Source organism: Hyperolius riggenbachi, chromosome 4, assembly GCF_040937935.1.
Source record: "Hyperolius riggenbachi isolate aHypRig1 chromosome 4, aHypRig1.pri, whole genome shotgun sequence".
NCBI lineage: Eukaryota > Metazoa > Chordata > Amphibia > Anura > Hyperoliidae > Hyperolius > Hyperolius riggenbachi.
In genome coordinates this window covers 136,244,492-136,258,095 of record NC_090649.1, presented here as the reverse complement: position 1 = coordinate 136,258,095, position 13,604 = coordinate 136,244,492, and positions in this window count along the sequence as shown.

Here is a 13,604-nt window from a genome sequence, read left to right as displayed (position 1 = left end):
CCACGTCATATTTCCGCCATTTGTCTGTGGGTTTAGCTTTGGGTAGGCAGGCAGGGTAGTTCGCGCTCCAGCCACGCTAGCCAGGGTCCCCCCAGTCATTGTGTCGCTGCTGGGAATAGTAGTACACCGCTCGCTCAACATTCTGTTTACTGCCACTCTGTGTACCTCGCTCAGCCACACTATATAGCATTCTGTTTACTGTTCTGTGTCTGCTGGGAATAGTAGTACACCGCTCGCTCAGCCACACTATATAGCATTCTGTTTACTGCCACTCTGTGTACCTCGCTCAGCCACACTATATAGCATTCTGTTTACTGCCACTCTGTGTCTTCTGGGAATAGTAGTACACCGCTCACCCGCCACTGTATAGCATTGTGCTGTGTGTCGCTGCTGGGAATAGTGGTACACCGCTCAGCCACACTATATAGCATTCTGTTTACTGTTCTGTGTCTGCTGGGAATAGTAGTACACCGCTCGCTCAGCCACACTATATAGCATTCTGTTTACTGCCACTATGTGTACCTCGCTCAGCCACACTATATAGCATTCTGTTTACTGCCACTCTGTGTCTTCTGGGAATAGTAGTACACCGCTCACCCGCCACTGTATAGCATTGTGCTCTGTGTCGCTGCTGGGAATAGTGGTACACCGCTCACCCGCCACTGTATAGCATTGTGCTGTGTGTCGCTGCTGGGAATAGTGGTACACCGCTCAGCCACACTATATAGCATTCTGTTTACTGTTCTGTGTCTGCTGGGAATAGTAGTACACCGCTCGCTCAGCCACACTATATAGCATTCTGTTTACTGCCACTCTGTGTACCTCGCTCAGCCACACTATATAGCATTCTGTTTACTGTTCTGTGTCTGCTGGGAATAGTAGTACACCGCTCGCTCAGCCACACTATATTGCATTCTGTTTACTGCCACTCTGTGTACCTCGCTCAGCCACACTATATAGCATTCTGTTTACTGCCACTCTGTGTCTTCTGGGAATAGTAGTACACCGCTCACCCGCCACTGTATAGCATTGTGCTCTGTGTCGCTGCTGGGAATAGTGGTACACCGCTCAGCCACACTATATAGCATTCTGTTTACTGTTCTGTGTCTGCTGGGAATAGTAGTACACCGCTCACTCAGCCACACTATATAACATTCTGTTTACTGCCACTCTGTGTACCTCCCTCAGCCACACTATATAGCATTCTGTTTACTGCCACTCTGTGTCTTCTGGGAATAGTAGTACACCGCTCACCCGCCACTGTATAGCATTGTGCTCTGTGTCGCTGCTGGGAATAGTGGTCCACCGCTCACCCGCCACTGTATAGCATTGTGCTCTGTGTCGCTGCTGGGAATAGTGGTACACTGCTCAGCCACACTATATAGCATTCTGTTTACTGTTCTGTGTCTGCTGGGAATAGTAGTACACCGCTCGCTCAGCCACACTATATAGCATTCTGTTTACTGCCACTCTGTGTACCTCGCTCAGCCACACTATATAGCATTCTGTTTACTGTTCTGTGTCTGCTGGGAATAGTAGTACACCGCTCGCTCAGCCACACTATATAGCATTCTGTTTACTGCCACTCTGTGTACCTCGCTTAGCCACACTATATAGCATTCTGTTTAATGTTCTGTGTCTGCTGGGAATAGTAGTACTCCGCTCGCTCAGCCACACTATATAGCATTCTGTTTACTGCCACTCTGTGTACCTCGCTCAGCCACACTATATAGTATTCTGTTTACTGCCACTCTGTGTCTGCTGGGAATAGTAGTACACCGCTCACCCGCCACTGTATAGCATTGTGCTCTGTGTCGCTGCTGGGAATAGTGGTACTGTATAGCATTTCTGTACTGCCACTGTACTGCTGCCAGTCAGCGTGTACTGTAAGGATAAGTGAAATGAGGAAGAAATCCGGTGAAAGAGGGAGGGGCAAGGGAAGAGGTGTTTCCCCTGACGGTTCACGTACAGGCCACAGGGGAGCACCCAAGAAAACCCACTCAATACCGCCCATGTTGTCCAGGACAACAACCCTCACAAATCCAAAAGAACAGGACCAGATAATTACTTGGATGACCTCTCAAGCGTCCAGCAGTGGGTTAAGCAGCACCAGCACATCACGCACGAGGTCCGAGTCCTCAGCCAGTTACAAGGAGCCAGTGGGCACAAAGCTGACACAACCGGCAGCGACACCACGCACACAACTGCCAGATAACCAGTCCGATGAATTACCTCAGGACACAATGGGGTATTCGCAGGAGCTATTCCCAGCCCAACAAACTTCCACCTTTCAAAGGTCAATGGAGGAACAGCCAGAAATGTTGTGCCCGGATTCACAACCATTAACTGTGAGAAATGCACCGCGCACTGAAATACAAGGCGAGTCCGAGGAGGACTCGGAAACCCAAATCCCAGAGCAAGTTGGGCAGGAGGGGTTGCAATTGCAGGAGGTCGGCCGACAAGATCTGGAAGACGACGTTGGAGTGAGCTGCGCAGAGGTTGTTCTGGGGAGCTCTACTCCACGGCGGCAGCCCCCCACAATGACATATGACGAGTTTCAGGAGATGGAAGAGGAGGGTATGGACAATGTGGACAGAGACCCAGATTTTGTTTGTGAACGAGAACATCGCCGTCGTAGCAGCAGCACAGATGAGTCTGTTGAAGAACCCACTGCTGCACGAGTTCGCCTTGTGCCACAAGGTAGGCGGCGCGCAATTTCAGGCACCACAAGCGTGGAAGTTCAAGTGAGAGGCAAAAGAGGCGCAAACAGAAATCGCCAGCAAGGCAGGTGCTCCAAAGTCTGGGCTTTCTTTGAAGACTGCACTGAGGATGTTACCATGGCGATTTGCAAGGTGTGCAAGACCCGCCTGAGCAGGGGGAAAAGTATTAACAACCTCTCCACCACCAGCATGAGCCGCCACATGCTATCCAAACATCCCACTCTGTGGGCAAACGCGGCAGGACAGGGTACCAGCAACACTGCCTCCCTTGGGTTCACCAGACTCACCACCAGACCCGCCTCAGCAGCAGCAGTAGCCCAGCCATTGCGTGGTTCACAACATTCACAAACATCAGACGACGCTGACACTGTCACTTTCCGGAGTAGTGCTCTTGAGGTCTCCCAGTGTTCATCAAACACAACAACCAACAGCCCTTACGTGTGCAGCGCTACGGTTCAGTTGTCTGTGTCGGAGATGTTTGAGCGCAAGAGGAAATTGCCAGCAAATGACCCCCGGGCCATGGCAGTAACAGCCAGCATAGCCAAGCTTCTGGCCTGTGAAATGCTGCCATATCGAGTGGTGGAGACAAACAGCTTCAAGGGCATGATGTCAGTGGCCATCCCACGTTACGTGGTTCCCAGCCGCTACCACTTTGCACGCTCTGCAGTGCCTGAGTTGCATGAGCACGTGGTCAGCAAAATAACCCGAAGCTTGAAGAATGCCGTTGCCTGCAAGGTTCACCTCACCACTGACACCTGGACGAGTGCGTTCGGCCAGGGTCGATACATCTCCCTTACCGCGCACTGGGTGAACCTTGTGGAGCCTGGCAGCGATTCCTCACCTGCTACGGCGCGGGTGTTGCCCACGCCGCAAACAGCTGCACCGCCGTCCCTCCCACTGGATAACAATAGCAGCACCTACTTCTCTGACTCCTTCTCCTCCAACGCATCTCAAAGCTGTACCTCATCCGGAAACGCTAACCCAGCAGCAGTAGGATAGTGGAAGCAGTGCAGCACAGCTGTTGGCATGCGTCAGCAAGCGTTGCTGAAGCTGATCTGCCTTGGGGATAAGCAGCACACAGGGGAGGAAATTTGGAAGGGAATAAAGGAACAGACGGATTTGTGGCTGGCACCGCTGGACCTGAAACCGGGCATGGTTGTGTGTGATAATGGGAGTAATCTCATTCGCGCTTTAAGGTTGGCTACGCTGACACACATCCCTTGCCTGGCGCACGTGATGAACCTAGTAGTTCAGCGGTTCCTGAGGACATACCCAGGCGTGGCCGATCTTCTGTTGAAGGTGCGTCGAGTGGCCAAACATTGTAGAAATTCCAGTACTGCTTCGGGGGCACTCGCCAAGATGCAGGAGCGCTTCAATCTCCCCCACCATCGCTTGCTGTGTGATGTCCCTACGCGCTGGAATTCTACGCTGCACATGCTAGCCCGCTTTTGTGAGCAGAAGAGTGCAGTGGTCCAGTACATGACGGCGCAGTACCGAGGCGCATCCGGACAGCTGCCAAGCTTCTGTGGATCCGATTGGGCCAACATGTTGGACCTCTGCCAAGTCCTCCAAAATTTTGAGCAATCCACGTTGCTTGTGAGCAGTGACAACTCTTCAGTCAGCATTACCATACCACTGCTGTGTTTACTGAAGAGGTCAATGTTGAAAATCAAGGAAACAGCTGTCATGATGCAACTGGGGGAATCTGAAGGAGAAAACGATCAGCGTGATGGTACCAACATCAGGCCATTCGCCTCAGGGAACGCTGGCCCCAGCAGCTATGACGAAGAAGAGGAGGAGGAACAGCTGGAGTTGGAGCAGGAATTTCATGCCACCACTGACGAGGGCCAGAGCGGTGCACGTTGGACTTCCACAATTCAGCGCGAATGGTCAGCAGAAGCAGACCAGGAGGAAGGTGACGACTATGATGCATCACAACAACTATCACAACGCTCACAAGAGGATGATGAGGATTCTGGTAGGACTCTGGCACACATGGCTCAATTCATGCTAGACTGCATTGAACGTGACCCACGCATTGTGCGCATTCTGGACAACACCAATTACTGGGTTTATACCCTTCTGGATCCACGGTACAAACACAATGTTCCAAAACTGCTTGAAGAAAGAGTCAGACAGGTCAAAATGGAAGAATACCAGCAGGCCCTTGTGGAGACTTTAGAGAGGAGATTGACATCCTCCTCCTCCTCTAGCCAGTTGTACGCCGACAGACTCTCTTCCGCAAACCCAGGACGACCAGGAGGGCAGCAAACAACGCAAGCCGCAGCTAGTGCCCAAAAGGGAATGGTATCGGCAGTGTCCTTGGAGTGGGAAAATTTTCTGACACCCATGCAGCAGCAGCCCACTGAACAGCAAGCGTGCAGATCCACCTCCAACACCGATCGCCTGGAGAAGATGGTCAAGGACTACATGTCAGATGACGTAGCTGTGTCGAACAATCCATCTGCACCCTTCAACTATTGGGTATCGAAGCTAGACACCTGGCACGAACTGGCAATGTACGCAATAGAGGTGCTGGCTTGCCCGGCAGCCAGCGTTATGTCGGAACGCTGTTTCAGTGCTGCCGGAGGCATCGTCACAGATCGGCGTATCCGCCTCTCCACAGAAAATGCAGACCGTCTGACTCAAATTAAAATGAATCAATCCTGGATTGGAAATGACTACGCAACACTCCAGGACCCCAACCAAGTAACATGACCAATGAACATCTGGGATGGTGTAGCGTTTCCGGTCCCTGTTTATTGAACCTCTCATCTGTATTAAATTTATGACTGCATGGCGGCAAAAAGCATTGCTGCTATATCCGCACGCTTTTTGTCCTCATGCAAGGCCTGGGTTGTTGTGTCTCAAAAAGCATGGCCTTCTCCTCCTGCGCCTCCTCCTGTTCCATCACGTCTGCTGCTGCTGGGTTAGCGTTGCCGCGTGGTCCCTGTTTATTGAACCACTTATCTTTATTACATTTATGACTGCATGGCGGTACAAAGCATGCTATCCGCATGCTTCTTGTCCTCATGCAAGGCCTGGGTTGTTGTGTCTCACAAAGCGTGGCCTTCTCCTCCTGCGCCTCCTCCTGTTCCATCACGTCTGCTGCTGCTGGGTTAGCGTTGCCGCGTGGTCCCTGTTTATTGAACCACTTATCTTTATTACATTTATGACTGCATGGCGGTACAAAGCATGCTATCCGCACGCTTCTTGTCCTCATGCAAGGCCTGGGTTGTTGTGTCTCACAAAGCGTGGCCTTCTCCTCCTGCGCCTCCTCCTGTTCCATCACGTCTGCTGCTGCTGGGTTAGCGTTGCCGCGTGGTCCCTGTTTATTGAACCACTTATCTTTATTACATTTATGACTGCATGGCGGTACAAAGCATGCTATCCGCACGCTTCTTGTCCTCATGCAAGGCCTGGATTGTTGTGTCTCACAAAGTGTGGCCTTCTCCTCCTGCGCCTCCTCCTGTTCCATCACGTCTGCTGCTGCTGGGTTAGCGTTGCCGCGTGGTCCCTGTTTATTGAACCACTTATCTTTATTACATTTATGACTGCATGGCGGTACAAAGCATGCTATCCGCACGCTTCTTGTCCTCATGCAAGGCCTGGGTTGTTGTGTCTCACAAAGCGCGGCCTTCTCCTCCTGCGCCTCCTGCTGTTCCATCACGTCTGCTGCTGCTGGTGCTGGGTTAGCGTTACCGGTCCCTTTTCCTGGAACCTCTTCTCTGTATTACATTTATGACTGCATGGCGAAAAAAAGCATGTTACCTGTGCAAAGAAACATGACATTTTCCACATTTAAAAGACAGTTTTTCCTTTGAAACTTTACAATCAATTTTCTCAAAAACTATAAGCTCTTTTTCAAATATTTTTTTCCCTCTTGTACCCACTCCCAAGGTGCACATACCCTGCTAATTTGGGGTATGTAGCATGTAAGGAAGCTTTACAAAGCACGAAAGTTCGGGTCCCCATTGACTTCCATTATGTTCGGAGTTCGGCGCGAACACCCGAACATCGCGGCGATGTTCGGCGAACGTTCGCGAACCCGAACATCTAGGTGTTCGCCCAACACTACTCCCTACCCGATTCAGGATAAGTTTCAACATTCTATGCCTGGCCTTCAAATTGGTGCACAAAACCTGCCCTACCTACATCTCGAAGCTTGTTCACAGGTATACACCAGATCACCTTCTCCAGTCCTCCAACGACCTTCACCTAACTGTTCCACGATTTTCCGTCTCCCATGTGCTCCTGCAGGATTTTTTAAGAGATTTTTTCAACAACACCCTCTGGAACTCCCATCAGACTTGCACCCTCCTTCAACACATTCAAGCATGGCCTCAAAACCTACGTCTTCAAGATGGCCTACTCACCCCTACCACATAGTAATTCTCTACTGATTACCTATTCTACAGCCCTACCTAGTATGTCCATCTTACCTCCCCCTAGATTGGTCTTCTCTTCTCTAGTGTATTCTACATAATTTACTTAACAAGTCTATAGTAGCATACAATGTGATATATTGAAAGGGTTTTCATTACCACCTGCAATTCTGCGGGACTGAAACTACATTCCACAAAGTTTCTCCACTTCTTGAAGAAGATTTTGTTAAGTTTTCAAAGCTTTCATTTTGTCCAGATTGAACAAATGTAAGAGTTCCTGATTTACATCCCAATGAATATATCAATTTATTTCTCTATTTTTGACTTCTGTCCTGTGCATGAGTTCAGGGCCACTTTAAGAAATAGCTGGACCTCCTTCCAATAGCATTTGATGATACTGCATTTCCACATGCAGTAGAGCTTGAGGTAACTGACATTTTGGGCAAAATGGCTTGTTAATTTGATGCCGGTACTTTATATTTGAATGTCAAAGGGGAACGTTGCCCTGTGTGTAAGCTAAAAAATGTAATTCCCTCCGTTTTTTGTTTTTTTATTTATGATAATTTGTTTGTAGAGCTTGTTGCCAATAATCATTTTCTGCATCAGCTCCTGATCAGGAATGTCTTTTTGCCAAGATTTTAGTTTGTGGAAGGCAAAATTGCTTTTGACTCAAAAGTTGTTTGGTCAACAGAGAGCCTGTGAGATTCTAGAGATGGAAAGGTGTCGAAATTATTGAAAGACAGTTCCTGGCTGGGGCATATGAGTTTTGTCACATACTGTATGATTTCACTTGTATGTAGTAAAGAAGGTGGCCATATTGTCACCTTAATTCAGAGAATGTTTTCCATTTATTCATAGCCAACTGAAACATCTGACTTAACTTAGTTAACTCCTTATTTCCCCTACAGGCTGTCTCCTGTAGTGTGGATCGGGGGGAGGCCCTAGAGCTGCGCAGCCGCACTCGCGTCTGTGCGGACTGCGCAGTCATGGCCAGCTCTGGCGGCCATTTTAGAGGTGGCAGGAGAGCCCGACACAGGATGTGGGGTCGGGACGCGGCCCGGGGGGACATTGAGCAGCTGGGACCCGCAGCACGGCACGGAGGGCGCAAATGGCGTCCTCTGTGCATTCTAATTTCATGCCGGTATTTAACTTTTTTTTGTTTTTTGCCTCGTCTGTCCTTTAAAGAGACTCTGTAACAAAATTTATTCTAAAGTACTCTGGCTTACTGCAGCCTTTTTTAGTTGCTCCATTGCTGTAATAAATCAAATTTACTCTCCTTTGTCAGGCTTGTCTGCCCAAAGAGGAAGTGGCTGTAACTGTTTACAGACAGGAGGAGGTTACACTGATAGCCCTGCTCTGAGTCTTTTTGAGTCTTTCACACACTGAAAACTGTGAAAAGCAGAGCTCACACATTCCCTGCTCTCAGTAACTCAGTATCATCTACTGATAAAAGCTGATAATTGTGAGAAGCATAGCTCATAGACTATTGCGGAATGCAGACACAGACCTGCTATCAGTAATCACTACTAAAGATTACAGCATTCTGTACAAGGTAAAACTTCTTCTAAACTATGAAATAAACTTTAAAGGCTGAATCTATTGTTCAATAATATAACCTTTCAGGGAAACTCTAATGCAGTTTACAGGAACATGCGATTTTATGATGAACTTCCTGTTTGGCAGCCATATTTTTTGTTTACAAAAACAGTTTATAAAACTGCCTTTTTTGGGCCAGGATCCTGGTGGGGAGCAGCAAAAATGTGACAGAGGGGGACAGGAGATGAAAACCTACAGGCTGGTATGTTTATTTATATGAGGTTTTTAGGTTACAGATTCTCTTTAACACAAGCCCAGATTTACATCACTAGAGCCTATAGGCACAGATGTCCTGGTACCCCAGACTTCACCCTCCCTGAACCTACAAACCCCCACCAAACTGCACCGCAAGTGTGCTGGCTGTCCCAGCTGTGACTTCTCCCTTCCCTTGCCTGTCATACTGTAGGTATCTACAAGTGCCCCTTAGCATTAGGTACCCATAAGTACCCTCATTATTAAGTAGCTGAAGTAAAATCTGAAGTAAGATCTTGTCAGTGAAATGCTGAGAGCTGGGTAAATAACCTCTCATTTATGCTCTGCTCGGGACTCTGTATAGGAAAAGAAGGGAGGCACTCGGGGAGGGGAGTAAGTCGCCTTTCCATCGTCAGGCACCTGTAGGCATGTGCCTACAATGCCTTATAATAAATCCAGTCCCGCCTTAACATACGTAGCAATTTTGGTGATGATAGCATGTATAGGGGCTTTGCTATTCAGCACTTAAGTCGACATGAAATTACATGAAAATTATGCAAAATTGTGAAATTTTACCAGAAATGTCTCATTACAATTTTGCATCCTAATTGCAAATTACGGTGTGAAATTACGATTATGTAAAATTTGTACTTATCACTAAGCAACTTTTAAGTTTAGTCCCTCGTACAGGAAGGGCTAGAGAAAATAAATCTTAAAGAACTGAAGCAAAACCATATATTTTTGGCATTTAGAAGCACGCTAGTGTATTTTTTTCTTTGATTTTCTTTCTATCGGTTTCCAAATATGAAATTAACATATTCAGAGCTATATAGTTAAACATGGATGGATGCAATTTACATTGTACAAAATTTATGTAGACATCTTCTCAGATATTTGGATATGTTTTTTGACATTTGAACAATGTGCAGTGTCTTGATATGACTAATCTCATTCTAATAAATGCTATTGCAAGTAAAAGATTATCTATTTCTCTTTAGCAGCATTAAAGTGACAGCAGCTATCTTGTGAAACAATTTTCATTGTTTAATCCTCTTGGTCTTCAAATGATTAATCAGTAAAATAAATTTAAGGTAGTTTGGTCAGTAATGGGTGGAAACAGCCTGGAACAATCACAGTTATTACAGCCTTATGCAACAAATATTCAGACTCTGAAAGAGGTTAAACGTTCAAAGGAGGTGAAAACTGTTCACCTGGCAAGAACATAGTGGCTTTTAGACTCCCCTGGTGGTGCCTAAACCTAAGACCTCCCTGGTGGTGCCTAACCCTAAGACCCCCCTGGTGGTGCCTAAACCTAAGACCCCCCTGGTGGTGCCTAAACCTAAGACCTCATAGTGGTGACTAAACCTAAGACCCCCCCTGGTGGTGCCTACCCCTAACCACCCTCTTAGTGATCGCTTTATTATGTGGATAATAATGTTTTAAAAATAGTGGCTGTAAAAAATATATTGCAATTTACGTTACATACTGATCGCTTTATTTTGTGAATAATAATGTTTTACAAACAGTAAGGGATAAAATGTTAAATAATGTTTTAGTTAAATAGGTTAAATATGTTTAGTATTTTTATAAACGTTATTCGTCACGGGTGCATTTTCTAAACGTAAATCACCACAAGCACAGTTATAAAACATTAAAAATCTCCGGGCGCCGTTTGTAAAACGTGATTTATCTCCGGCGCCCTTTTTTCCTGTTAGGCGCCCATTAAACGATATTTATTATGGGAGTGAATGGCGGCACCCTTTTTGTCCACTAGCTGCCTGCGCCCTTTTTTCCCAGCCCCGTCCGAGTCATCTCTGCACAGCCTCCCAGTACAGTTACATATAACAATAGCCTCCACGACGCTCCGGGCCTGAGATTCCCAGAACTCTGTCCTCAGATCCTATATGCAGATTAGAGCAGAGTGTAGTATATGTTACTTGCTTTCAGTGCTGGATCAGATCAATTTATCTTCATAGCACTCCAGGTGTGCCGCCACATAGCTCCATATGGCCCTAGGTGTTCTGCCATGCTATGTGGCTGCACCCTACGCTGTGCAGGCTGAGCTGTGAGGAGAGAAAAGCAGATCTTGCCCAGTAGTGGAAATAGGTGATCTACTCTGCTACCTGGACCTAATATTAGTAACTTGGGCTGGGGAAGAGGGGGGTTTGAAATAGAAGTGGGGGATGTGTCAAATGTTTTGCCGAGGTGACCAGGAACTTGTAGTTTTGCTTGTGCCAGCAAGACAAATACAAAATCATTCAAATCTGTACATTGCTGATTGATTGGGCATGGCTACCCTGAAACAGCTGTATTTAAGTTGGATGAATTATTCTGTTCGATTAAAGGCTATAGGTCTCCCATTAACCAGTAGTTTTCAATGCATTTACGCTGTCTTGAACTGGTGATGAATTGTGAGTATTCCATTACACGCGCAGGGAAGTGATGACATGTAATTACCTACTGTTTTAAGAAGGTCATAATGTATTTGCTATATATAGGCAACTGAATTTCACAGGTGTTTGGGAGAAGCATTAGATGGCTGTTGCAAGATGCATATCTTTAGAGAAAAGTAAGGGTCAGTTAACTTAACTAATTGTGCATTTAATTTGTAAGTGATACTAAAAAAATTTCCAATTTTAGACATGCTTTTAAATGTGCTTAGAGGAAGTTCATAAGTGCCTCCTTGCAAGTGAACACAACATCAAGGCTGTTTTAAAGTGGACCTGAATTCTTGCACAGGACAAAAGGAAAACATACATACAGTAAATGCACCCTGTGTGTGTTTAGAGCGTTTAGCCTGTCTAATTCCCCCTCAAATGTGACTAATCACCATCATAATTTGATTTCTCAGCTGTAACAGCTCAGGAATCTCCTCTGCCATGGCAGAGCGGCTAATTTGTCAACGCAGGATATTAACAATATGTCTGCTTCCATGAAAGCAGGAAGTATCAGCGCTATATATATCGGGCGCCCAAATTTCTGCTCTGGCACTCAAAAAACACTATTTTGTATTGGCTCCCATTTAGTCCTCTTGCGCATGCGCCCTTTTTTTCTGCCATGACTCACCAGACTCTAGATACTTGCCAAGGATGCTTTGTGCTTGTTCAAGCAAGTCTACACCACATTCAGAGACAGAAAGAGCGTAAGCAATGTAAACTTAAACAAAGGCAGGAAAAAAGCCCCATAATACAACATCACCACCAGGGAAGAGCAAAAATGTTATTTTATTTTTAGTTTGTTAACATTTTAAAGTCAATTTATTTTCTACAGTCTGTGCAATGCACAGTCTGCCTATGAGCCAAATACAATCCATATCACAGCTGAAATAAAGGTTTGCTGGGGCTAATAGATAGCTCATCTTCTGCATTGATGAAAAAAAAGGTATAACAAAACCGCAACACGGCCCGGTCTATCCAAGTTAGATCTCACTTATACCTCCTTCTAATACTCCTATTTACCCCCCTCACAAAATCACTAATCTGATGTCTACAACTAGTATGAACAAAATCCTTACACTGCCTTATATGGGGAGGGGGTGGGCCAAATACTGATTGGTTGTTGGAGTTAGTTCTGGGTGGCCGCTTGTCTTGGAAAGTCAATTGATATGTATTGGTATCAGGCTGACATTAAGGCCCGTTTTACATTAAAAAAATGAGCTAAACGGATTAGATGAGTGGATCCGGTCTGCGGTTCACCAGATGGCTCTGTGCACACTGGCAAACGGATTGTGAAAAGTGATCTGATCACCGATGGATCGGATCGGTTTTCTCTCCGTTTGCCAGCAAATACATACCTAATGTCATCAGCAGAGGCTTCCTCTTCTTGCACTGTGATTACACCGCGAATCATGTCACTAGTCACATGACACGTCATGTAGTCACATGACGTGGAAGAAGACGGATGACTCTACCTCTGGCCTTTAGGTATGTATCAGAGTTCACCCTTGCTCACCACCCGCCCGGCTGCTGCACCCTCCCGCACCCTCCCGCCACTCAGGTTTGCGTCTCCACATCCCCCGTGGAACGGTCCGTTTCTTCACTAGTGTGAAGAAACGTTCTGTTCCCCATTGCCCCAATGCAACAGCATTTTTTGTCCGGTTCCATTCTGCTGGGCAGAACGGTCCGAAAAATTAGGGCCTGCTGCATTTTTTTGGTCCGGGGTATGGAACGTACGGAACTTACCTGTACCAACGGACTCATGTGAACTGTCAAATAGGCTAACATTGGATTATTTCACATCCGTTCTATTTGTACAGTATACGTTTCTTCCGTAACAAAACGCAAATGTGAACTGGGCCTAACAAGAAAATAGACATTTTTAACTACAGCAGTCCAATTTTGCATAAGGCAGCTGCATGATTAATCTGAAGCAAGTAATAATAACAACTTATATTCTTTTGCTTTTCATAAATATGTTCCACTGTGTAATCTATTAAAGTGCCCTTTTTACTATTTACCACACAATGAAATGCATTTGTATTTTTAAAGTGCTAGATATATTTGTGTATCTCAAAAGCAATTTAAATATCTCAGCAGGTTTTCATTATGTAAATACAGGGATTTAGTGTCTTCAGATTGTATTTATTTATTTATTTTTTGCCCACATTATCACATCAGGTTTTGTGGGGTAAAGCAGTGGAAATTACCTACTGAGCAAATAACAGCTGCTGATTAAATAATTTGCATCCACCCTAGTTTATTTACACATGCCT